This window comes from Cephus cinctus, unplaced genomic scaffold (assembly GCF_000341935.2).
Source record: "Cephus cinctus unplaced genomic scaffold, Ccin1 Ccin1_scaffold1184, whole genome shotgun sequence".
NCBI classification, from domain to species: Eukaryota; Metazoa; Arthropoda; class Insecta; order Hymenoptera; family Cephidae; genus Cephus; species Cephus cinctus.
The window spans coordinates 1,724,196-1,733,043 of NW_014333664.1; the positions used below are offsets into that span (position 1 = coordinate 1,724,196).

Sequence of the window (8,848 nt, forward strand, 5' to 3'; positions counted from 1 at the left end):
CCCCCCCAAAAAAAAAAAAAAAGCGGTCCGCCTTTGTTTCAGATATTTATGAGCCGTTTTAATTCGCGCGGTGCGTCACCCCGCCGCTTGGGGTGCCGAGGAGGCGCAGGGTAGCTGGAGAAATAATAGGCATAAGGGTGTCCCGATAAAACCATACCAACACCCCATGCCTACCCCCTCAGTCCCTATTACGTTTACCTATACATACCACCATCAGCGGCCATCATCCACCTCTACCATCTTCCAGACGTGGCCCATAAGCGCAAACAAACTCACGCTCGTATATCTCTCCTCAATGGGCCGCCGTGTTATGTCTCGGAGACAGGGACGTAGCGAGCGGCTCTCGGGGCCCCGTGCATTAATCCCAAATCTCCCTTTTGATTTTGCCAAAAATTGGCTTACAAAAATTTTCAAAATTTTTTACCCAACCATCGTGATCGTCACTCCGCAACCATACCTTAGATATTGTAAATGAAGGGAAGAAAAAAAAATTTCTTCCCACTACGCTGCTCCAGATTTCGCACACTTTCCGTCTCCATTTCCTGCGAAGAATCGCATAGTAATTTCCTCGAGAAATCCATTCTCCCTGGTCCATCCCCCACCAGCCTCCGTCGTATAGTCGCCCGAACCTCCGGCTGATCTATCCATCCCTTTCTCTCTCACTACGTAACACCCAAGTACGTAACGTAGCCATGGGTGCACTTTGCTTTTCTTAGGTAGCTAGGTAAGTAGGCAAGAGAGGACGAGAACTTTTAAGAGTAACAGTACGTCAGCCCGACGCTTGCGTCGCGTCGTCTTGCGTCGGTGTTGGACCTCTTCGAAGAGAGAAGCACCCTCACGCTTGCTGCATCTTCCCTCTCACTCTCTCTCTCTCTCTTCCTCTCTCTCCTCTTCCTTGCTCTCTTACCACCAGCAGCACCACCACCGCCACTCTCCTTAACAGCCTTCACTCTCTAAAAGCCTGGCTGTGATCTATGGCGGGACGTTGCGTCACTACGGGAACAGATGCAGGCCTCGTATATTACCCAGCCATATCTACCGGCGCGCCGCGACGCGGTCAAAAGAATGGCGAACGACACAAATCATTCGCCTTTGTGTCCCTCGTGCCTGATTTTTCGAGAGGGAACGAGGAGAGAGAGAGAGAGAGAAGGAAAAAAAGATATTCACTTTGGCTACGCTCCGCACAGTTACGACCTAACTGCTGTGCGAGTGAGATGGAAAGAGTGGGGGAAAAAAAAGGACAAATAGAAAAAATCAGTCTAAATTTTTCGTAGACAAACAGCAAACCTCACTTGACGTACCGTATGCGAGCATTTATGGGTTGCAGCAAAAAATCTGAAACCGGAGTCTTTGCCCATTCTGCACTTCATTCTGAATAAAACAGACAGCGGGTCAACGTCATGCACCATCCAATGGTTATCGACGATAATGTATTTATTTTACGTCTGCGACGATTTAAGTGGAACTTGTCGATAAATGTGATTTTTTTTTTTTTTTAATATCCACGAAAAATACGCGTACACGATTGCCTTATTAAAGTGGCACCTGGTTGCCCTGCGCTTCTGAAATATTCAGGTTGTCTATATAAATTTTCGATATACCCGCTGATACGTATAATGTCGTATGGATCGGCGGACATTCGATCGACGAACGTATCTACATATTTCAACAGAGTTTATCGATTTAAAAGAAAAAAAAAAATACAGAATCCTTCCACGAATAATTAAGTACTCCCAATCGAGAGATGAAGGGGCACGGGTACACGTGTGTGGTATATAATGATTTAATAAAATCGACTAGACGTAAATTCGATCCATCCAATTTTCTCGCCTTGGTATAGACTGCCGTTGTCGTTGCTGCCGGTCGCACTCATGAAAACACTAGCCAGCTGTCCGCGGGGTCCCCTCCGAAAACGCACGTCGCCAGGGTAGACGCTTCCAGAATCCCATAAATCAGGTCAGGGTTGCCGACGAGGGTGGTTCTGGTGGAGGTCGGTGGTGGTGGCGAGAGGGAGGGAATGCAAGAGTGAGAAACCGTGAGGATGTACCGGGTGGGGGGTTGTTAGGTAAAGGTCGACGCACAACAATTCCACGCCGTAGACTTCTGCGCATGCGCGTACCATATTTCGCGCCAGTTTCCACGGATAGCCGCATAAACGCGTGGTCGTAACCAGGACGAGCCGAAAGGTGAAATTTCGATAAGCTTGGGTAATCCGATCGACGAAAATACGAAGATTCGTGGAGAAAAGAAAAAAAAAAAGAAAGGTAAAATCGAAAATCGTGTAAAACCACAAAATTTTTCCAATAATCAAATATTTTACTTCGTACGCGTAAGCGTATCGATGTAATCCCGAAAGACACTAAAATAGCCGCGTATCGCGATGCGATCGTCTTACCCTTGGAAAATCCCCTTTGGCCACGTACGACGTCCCGAACGGAATGGACGACCGAGACCCGAGGATTGGGTTTGATTTTAGGTTAGGCGACGCGAGTTCGAGGGGACCCCAGATGGAATCAGTGCAGTTCGGAATATTGGAAAACGTCAGTGGTGTTACGTGGAGGTCTGGTAGCGCGAGGAGTTTCCGATGAGTGGGAGAGAGTGAGAAGACTGAAACGAGGATAAGAAAGACAGAGAGAGAGAGAGAGAAAGCCGTACGAGATTTTTGAGGATGAGAAGAAGACGCGATAGGGTAACCCGGGAATATCCTGGCGATGGAACAGGGTACTATTTATGAGACGTACGTGAATTCTCAGGACAGTGAAAGATGCCGGGTCTGTCACAGCGCGGTTAAGAAGGTACGTGAAGCTCCGAGGGAGAAGACCCCTAAGACGGTTCCGGGAGTCGAAATTCACTGTTGGTCGCGTACACCGGCTAGAAACAATGGCCACGTTGTTTACAGTGAAACAGCATTGATTCGCAATAGCGTATTAAAGAATTTTTCCTCCCGACTGTACCAGCCCGAGTAGACGATGTTAATGGTGAGAGATGAGAGGTGGAAAGGAAAAAAAAAAGCAACTAACCAAGAAAGGTATCGCGTTCCCGATGTGTCATAGCGTGCGCATAGATGGCAGCACAGTCGGCGGCGGCTGGTAACTAACGCGCGATAAATTCACCACGGTAATCCGAACGTAACCTCCAAACGAAGCGTCCGTCCGCGTGCGTTCGTTCCCCTGGTCTGCCTTAACCTCCGGAGTCCTTCTCTTGGCAGATTAAAGGAGCGTTGAAGAGAGTCTCGGCAGTCGGGTAACGGACGCGGAGCGGAAAGGAAGCCGCGCGGAGGCACCTGATTGATTCATAGGGCGCGCGTGCCCGGCTTCAAATCACCAGAAACCAGAATAGATACGACGGCTACCAGGAATGCCAACCCCACGGGCTAATCCATCCTGCCACTTTATTGCTCGGGGACATTTATAAAGCACGAACCTACGGGACGGACTGTATCTACGTACGCACGTAACCCCCGGGCACGAGGGAGCGGGGAGAAACGAGGATTTATAAATGGCAGCATTCCTCGAAAGGGCACGGAGTGCGGATATCCGCGGGCAAATGGCAATGCAATTAAAAATGGACGAACGAGAGAAGCGAGTAAAATGGGTGTATAGAATTTTTGTCCAATATATATACACACACCCACGCATAAGCATAAATATTGTGTAACGTGCAAGGGATAAAGAATGGCGGGAAATTTGAAAATCTCACTGTACCCATTCGAATCCCTCAGGCCCCGCTAAGGCTGTAGGCGCTGGGGCCGGTAATTACATTTGCTTCAGCAAGGCCGAGTAGTTTATTTTGCCAGAGGCCGAGGGCAGTAAAGCCAGATAGGTTGGGCTGCTCTTTGTAGGCGGAGGTGTAGCGCAGATAAGGTGCTCGTTGCGTTGAAGCGTCCCTTGGCGACCGTCCTGGAACGTCCTGTGTCTCACTCCCTCTCTCCCTTACTCTTTCTCTATAGCTATACATTTATATATATATATATATAAACATCAACCTATTTCTCTCGTGCAGTCTTACTCGCTTCCCATCTAGCCAGTTCTCTGCACCAGGGTAACAACCCCTAGCTTCTCGTACCAACGAGCTCAACCCTCCTGGCCAGACCTCATCCCCGTGTAATATCCCGTCCAGACCCTCCTCCGTAGTTATACCGACTTCAGTGGCTGCCACCACCCTGGACCCACGAAATCCACCCTCCTCCTCCTTTCACACCAAACCCCTAACCGTGAACCTGACCGACCCAGCCACCATCTCCATAGCCACGTATTAAGATATACCTATACCCATCTACCCCTCTATACTAGCACGCAACCCCTGCTCGAGCATCCCCTTCAACACTTCTCCCCGGTATCGCGAGTGTTTCCAGTAATTGGGAACTAAAACAGCTTCCAGACACGGGATCGTCTTCTTCTTGGCTCCAGGTTCCGGGTCCCGGCTTCCCGGGATAGGACTTTCTTATCTGTACGACAAGAACCCGGCATACCGTCTCGGAGAGTCTATGGGAAAACGCTAATTAAATCCCTCGGGATAATTTCAGATGCGCGACTAATTATAGCCACAGCCAACCGTTCGCGTATATTTTTGTTTTCTATTTCTTCTCCGCCACGCGCATACGTTACTTGCGTTAGGCGAGAGAGCATCGAGTCCCATCTCGAGCCGTTCGTTTTTGTACCGCGACAAGCGACAATGCCGTTAATTAATCTTCATGAAAACGGCACGAAAATTTTCTACGAATTGAGTCGTTAACATTCGAACGAGATGGGAGGGCGATAACGTGGAGTCAATTTTAAGACGAATAAAGGGGCCAACGTCAAGCGATATGAAACGTTTAATTGTCCTCGCGATCTCAAACGAGTCTATGATGGATCTCGAGATCCTCGAGATCATCGGTACCCTCGATCGCGGGTTGTACCCGTGAGAGAGAGTGAGACAGTCGCGCGATACAGACAGAGAGAGAATCATCTGGCTGCAACGAGAGAGAGAGAGAGAGAGAGAGAGAGAGAGAGATGCTCAGGCCGATAAGCCGGTCTTCGTCGACTGACCAGGCGTATACGCGTGTCCTATTACAAGGATGATTATTTGACTGGGTCCGTTGGCCACTGGCCGAGATGAGGTCTCGTTCCGACGAGGCGAAGACTTTACGGCGCGCGCGCGCGCGCGAGAGAGAGAGAGAGAGAGAGATAGAGAGAGAGAGAGAGAGAGAGAGCGAGGTAAGTAGGTATAAAGGAGCGTGACTGGACGTGAGTTCAATACGCGGCCCTCGAGCACAGCTGTCACTGACATAGCCGCAATCCGAAACTGACCACGACAGGCAGCCTCGCGACTGGACCACAACGGCGGAAACTTATACCAAGCCTTCCGATTGATCCGTCGCGGCCACTCACGATACGCCAAAGGGGATGAATTATTCGATTTTGCTTGGCGCGTCGTTTCCGGTCAAACCCCCGACCCAGGATCACCGGCGGTGGAAGTCGGTACCGTTGGCAGCCATTGGCAATCGGACAGTACAGGGGGAGAAGGTCTCAGGATGAATACCGAAAGTGGCCGATGGACCGGATGGGGAAAGAAATTCGTGGCAAAAATTCCAGGGTGAAACAGTGGACACGGATATCTACTTGAGCAGCCGCGTTAAGGACAAGAGAAGAAAAACGAATGCGAGGAAGAAGAAGAGGGGAAGAAAAAGAGAAACACGTGGGGTTAGGTGAAGAAATGAGATAAGGTAGAGCCTGGGATGACTTCAGGTAGAGTACTCCTTGGACCACGTAGGGGATCACGTATACCCCCATACACGTGGTAGATGATGGTTCGGCACAGCGGGTCGACGGGTAGGTCTAATAAAGCGGCCCTGTCCCACTGGGAGTGGTAAATACAAGAGGACCCGCTTGTGGAAGCCGAAAAGAGTGAAAAAGAGCAAAGTCATCGGTCGGCAATGCAGAAAGAAAGAAAAAGGGAAAAAAAAGGAAGACGTTCGTGCCGCGGTAGGTAGTCCTCGGGTAATAATCCAGCCAAGAGGGGGAGAAGGAGAGGAAGACGGGGGGGAGGGAGAAAGACGAGGAAGAAGAAACGATTCCCTGACGATGACGATCAGGACGTTGATGATCCCAGTGACCAAGGACCAGGGGTGACTGTAGGGAATCTATGCGCAGAGGCAAAAGGGATACGCATAAAGAGGTTAGGTCGTGCCTTTCGAAGTATTTAAGTAGCATAGCCAATGGGGAAGAGGGGAAGCGGAGGGGAAGAGGGGAAGGGATGGCGATGAGTGAATACTCGATAGCAACAAGGGCTCCCGGCAATAACAATGGCTGGAACAGTAGGTTGAACGTGATGGCGCACCTAACCTAAAACGCGTACACGGAGCGAGGTACGAACCTAAAGGCTCGTTCCCAAAAGGTAAAGGTAAAGCGAGACGCGGGAAGGACGAGCGAGCAGTCAGTCACTCGAGAAGAAGGAGGGCGCACCACCCTGGTTGATTGATGGAACGTCAGTCACGGCGCAGCCATCCATCTCCCGCCTTCCACTTCTTTTATTATTTATTATTCCTGCCATGCCGAATACCCGGTACCCAGTCAGCTCCACGTCGTACCGTCGCTCAAGCCCGATGCCAGTCCAGGCCTGGCTCCGGACCAGCCGGTCGGTCTCTCCGCCTGCGTGCCCATCGGCAAGGAACGTGACGAAGCATCCTCCAGGTATAGACTTCGGGGCACTGTGTGAAGGCAGCGTGCGAACAGGTTCAGGATCATCCGGGGCGACTGGAATCATCGACCCTCTTAGTGCTCTTGATCCTCATCGTCGTCGACCTGGTCCAGGTCGTCCTCGTTCTGGCGATCGTGGCGTTTTTAGGCCTGAGCCAGGCACGCCGAAGCGCTGCCTCATAACCCCCGTCCTTGTCTCTCTACAATGCGAACCCGCCTTGCCGTGCTGCGTCACGAAACAAATGCGCGTCGGCCAATCATCGTCTCGATGATGATGACGCCGATGACTCTCTGCATCTGTCAATCCGAATACCCGGTAATGCGTCCGGACCGAGTCCGAAGGCGGCTGCTTTCTTTCTGGTGATCGTCAAAGGGGTCCTTCTTTCTCTCTCTCTCTCTCTCTCTCTCTCTCATTGAGTATCTGTCGTAACGATGCGTGCATGAATACTGAGAAAAATCATCCCGAGCGATTAAGGGTTTCGTGATTGACCGATGGAATGGCGAAATTCTCTTTTGATGAAAGGAAGAGCAATAGGAAGAAAAAAAAAAAAAAAAAAAAAAATGAGAAAAATCATCCCGAGCGATTAAGGGTTTCGTGATTGACCGATGGAATGGCGAAATTCTCTTTTGATGAAAGGAAGAGCAATAGGAAGAAAAAAAAAAAAGAAAAAAAAAAGTAAGAAGAAAGACGAACGTTAATACCGCCCACAAAAATACGGCCTTAAACGACGTCATCGTGGACTCGCGTGGTACGTTAATTAGAAAACTCGTGACCTTCCACCCGTTATAATCCGACAACGTCATTATCTCGTTGCAGAGTCATCTTTGACGATAGCGATTGATATCTTGAATTTCGGTGTAGATTCGAGTGTGTCTACAGTACGTTTCAAAATTTAACCACGGAAAATATGATTTTCGGGTACCGTCGATATTCAAGATTTGAAAGAGTCACGTCGATAACCTCCCGACGAGGATACTCGACCTGACGACGCGTGCTGCGGGTGTAAGGACGCGTAAGGATACAGGACTCTACAGGACGTTTCAGACTAACTCGAAAATGCGGCCTTTACGAGTACTGCTTGGAAGGTTCAAAGACGAACGAGCAGCAGCGTTTCAGGTAATGGAGGTGGAAAAGTCGTCGGCTTAGGCGTTTTAAGTTTCCACCGGGTATTCGAGAAGACATCAAGCAACTCGATCTCCCGAGCCGGACGCTGGAGATACCTGGAGCACCTGAGCCTCTTAGACATTTTTCTTATATTTTCTTTTTTTTTTAATATCCATTTTTTTTCTTCCTTCTTCGCAACTCCGTTTTCACGATTAAACGAATGAAAATCGTCTCGGTGGCAAAAATAAAAAAGTTCCGAGCACGGTTACCAACGTCAATAAAAAAAATTCGCTCATACGCTTCGTGGAGTTACAATTTTTTCAAAAAAAAAAAAAAAAAAATTTGCCCAAGGAATATTCCTCGAAGAAAAAATAATTAAGCCGAACCCTCACCGGCGTATCGTCGACGAGACTACAAGTCGCTGGTACTGGCGCGTAATGGTATTCGAGTATTTGAGGTAGGTCAGGGAGACGCGAGAGACTTACGTATTGTGCGTGGATGCGTGTGAGAGAGAGAGAGAGAGAGAGAGAGAGAGAGAGAGAGAGAGAGAGAGAAACTAGGAGAGAAAGTTAGGGAGGCGGCAGGGGGAGAGAGAGAGAGAGAGAGAGAGAGAGAGAGCCAGCCGTGTAAGAGTGGTGGGGGATTCCCAGAAGCTCCTGCCATTCATACGAACCCGCCACGTTCTCTAGTATACATTACGTAATACATAAACGGAACGAGAGGAATCTCCTAATAGTAACTAGACACATATATATATGTATACCAACCAATCATGTGTCGTTCAGATAAACATGCACGTGCAAACAAATATCCCCGAGACAGTAAGGTGTCGGGTAATAATGGAATTGACGGAAAAAAAAAAAAAAAAAAAAAAAATTTCTAACATCGACTTTTTCAATACGTCCGTCGTGATAAACATAAAGATTCCTCGCAACGGGCGACGAATAAATAAAGCAATTAAAGACGCGTTTTGCGTATTTCCAATTAACGACAAAGTCCTCGGCTGACGTTATCAATAAATTTAACCGTATATGAGCTCGCGGTAGGAGGTGAGGGGGGGGGG

At 49.1% G+C, this 8,848-nt stretch overlaps 1 protein-coding gene across 5 annotated transcripts in view; it reads right to left on the reverse strand.

Moving 5' to 3' along the window:
- The window catches only part of LOC107272531 (protein tiptop), an 85,203-nt gene that overhangs the window by 36,714 nt on the left and 39,641 nt on the right, over positions 1–8,848 (reverse strand). The gene's annotated exons all lie outside the window — the stretch shown is intronic.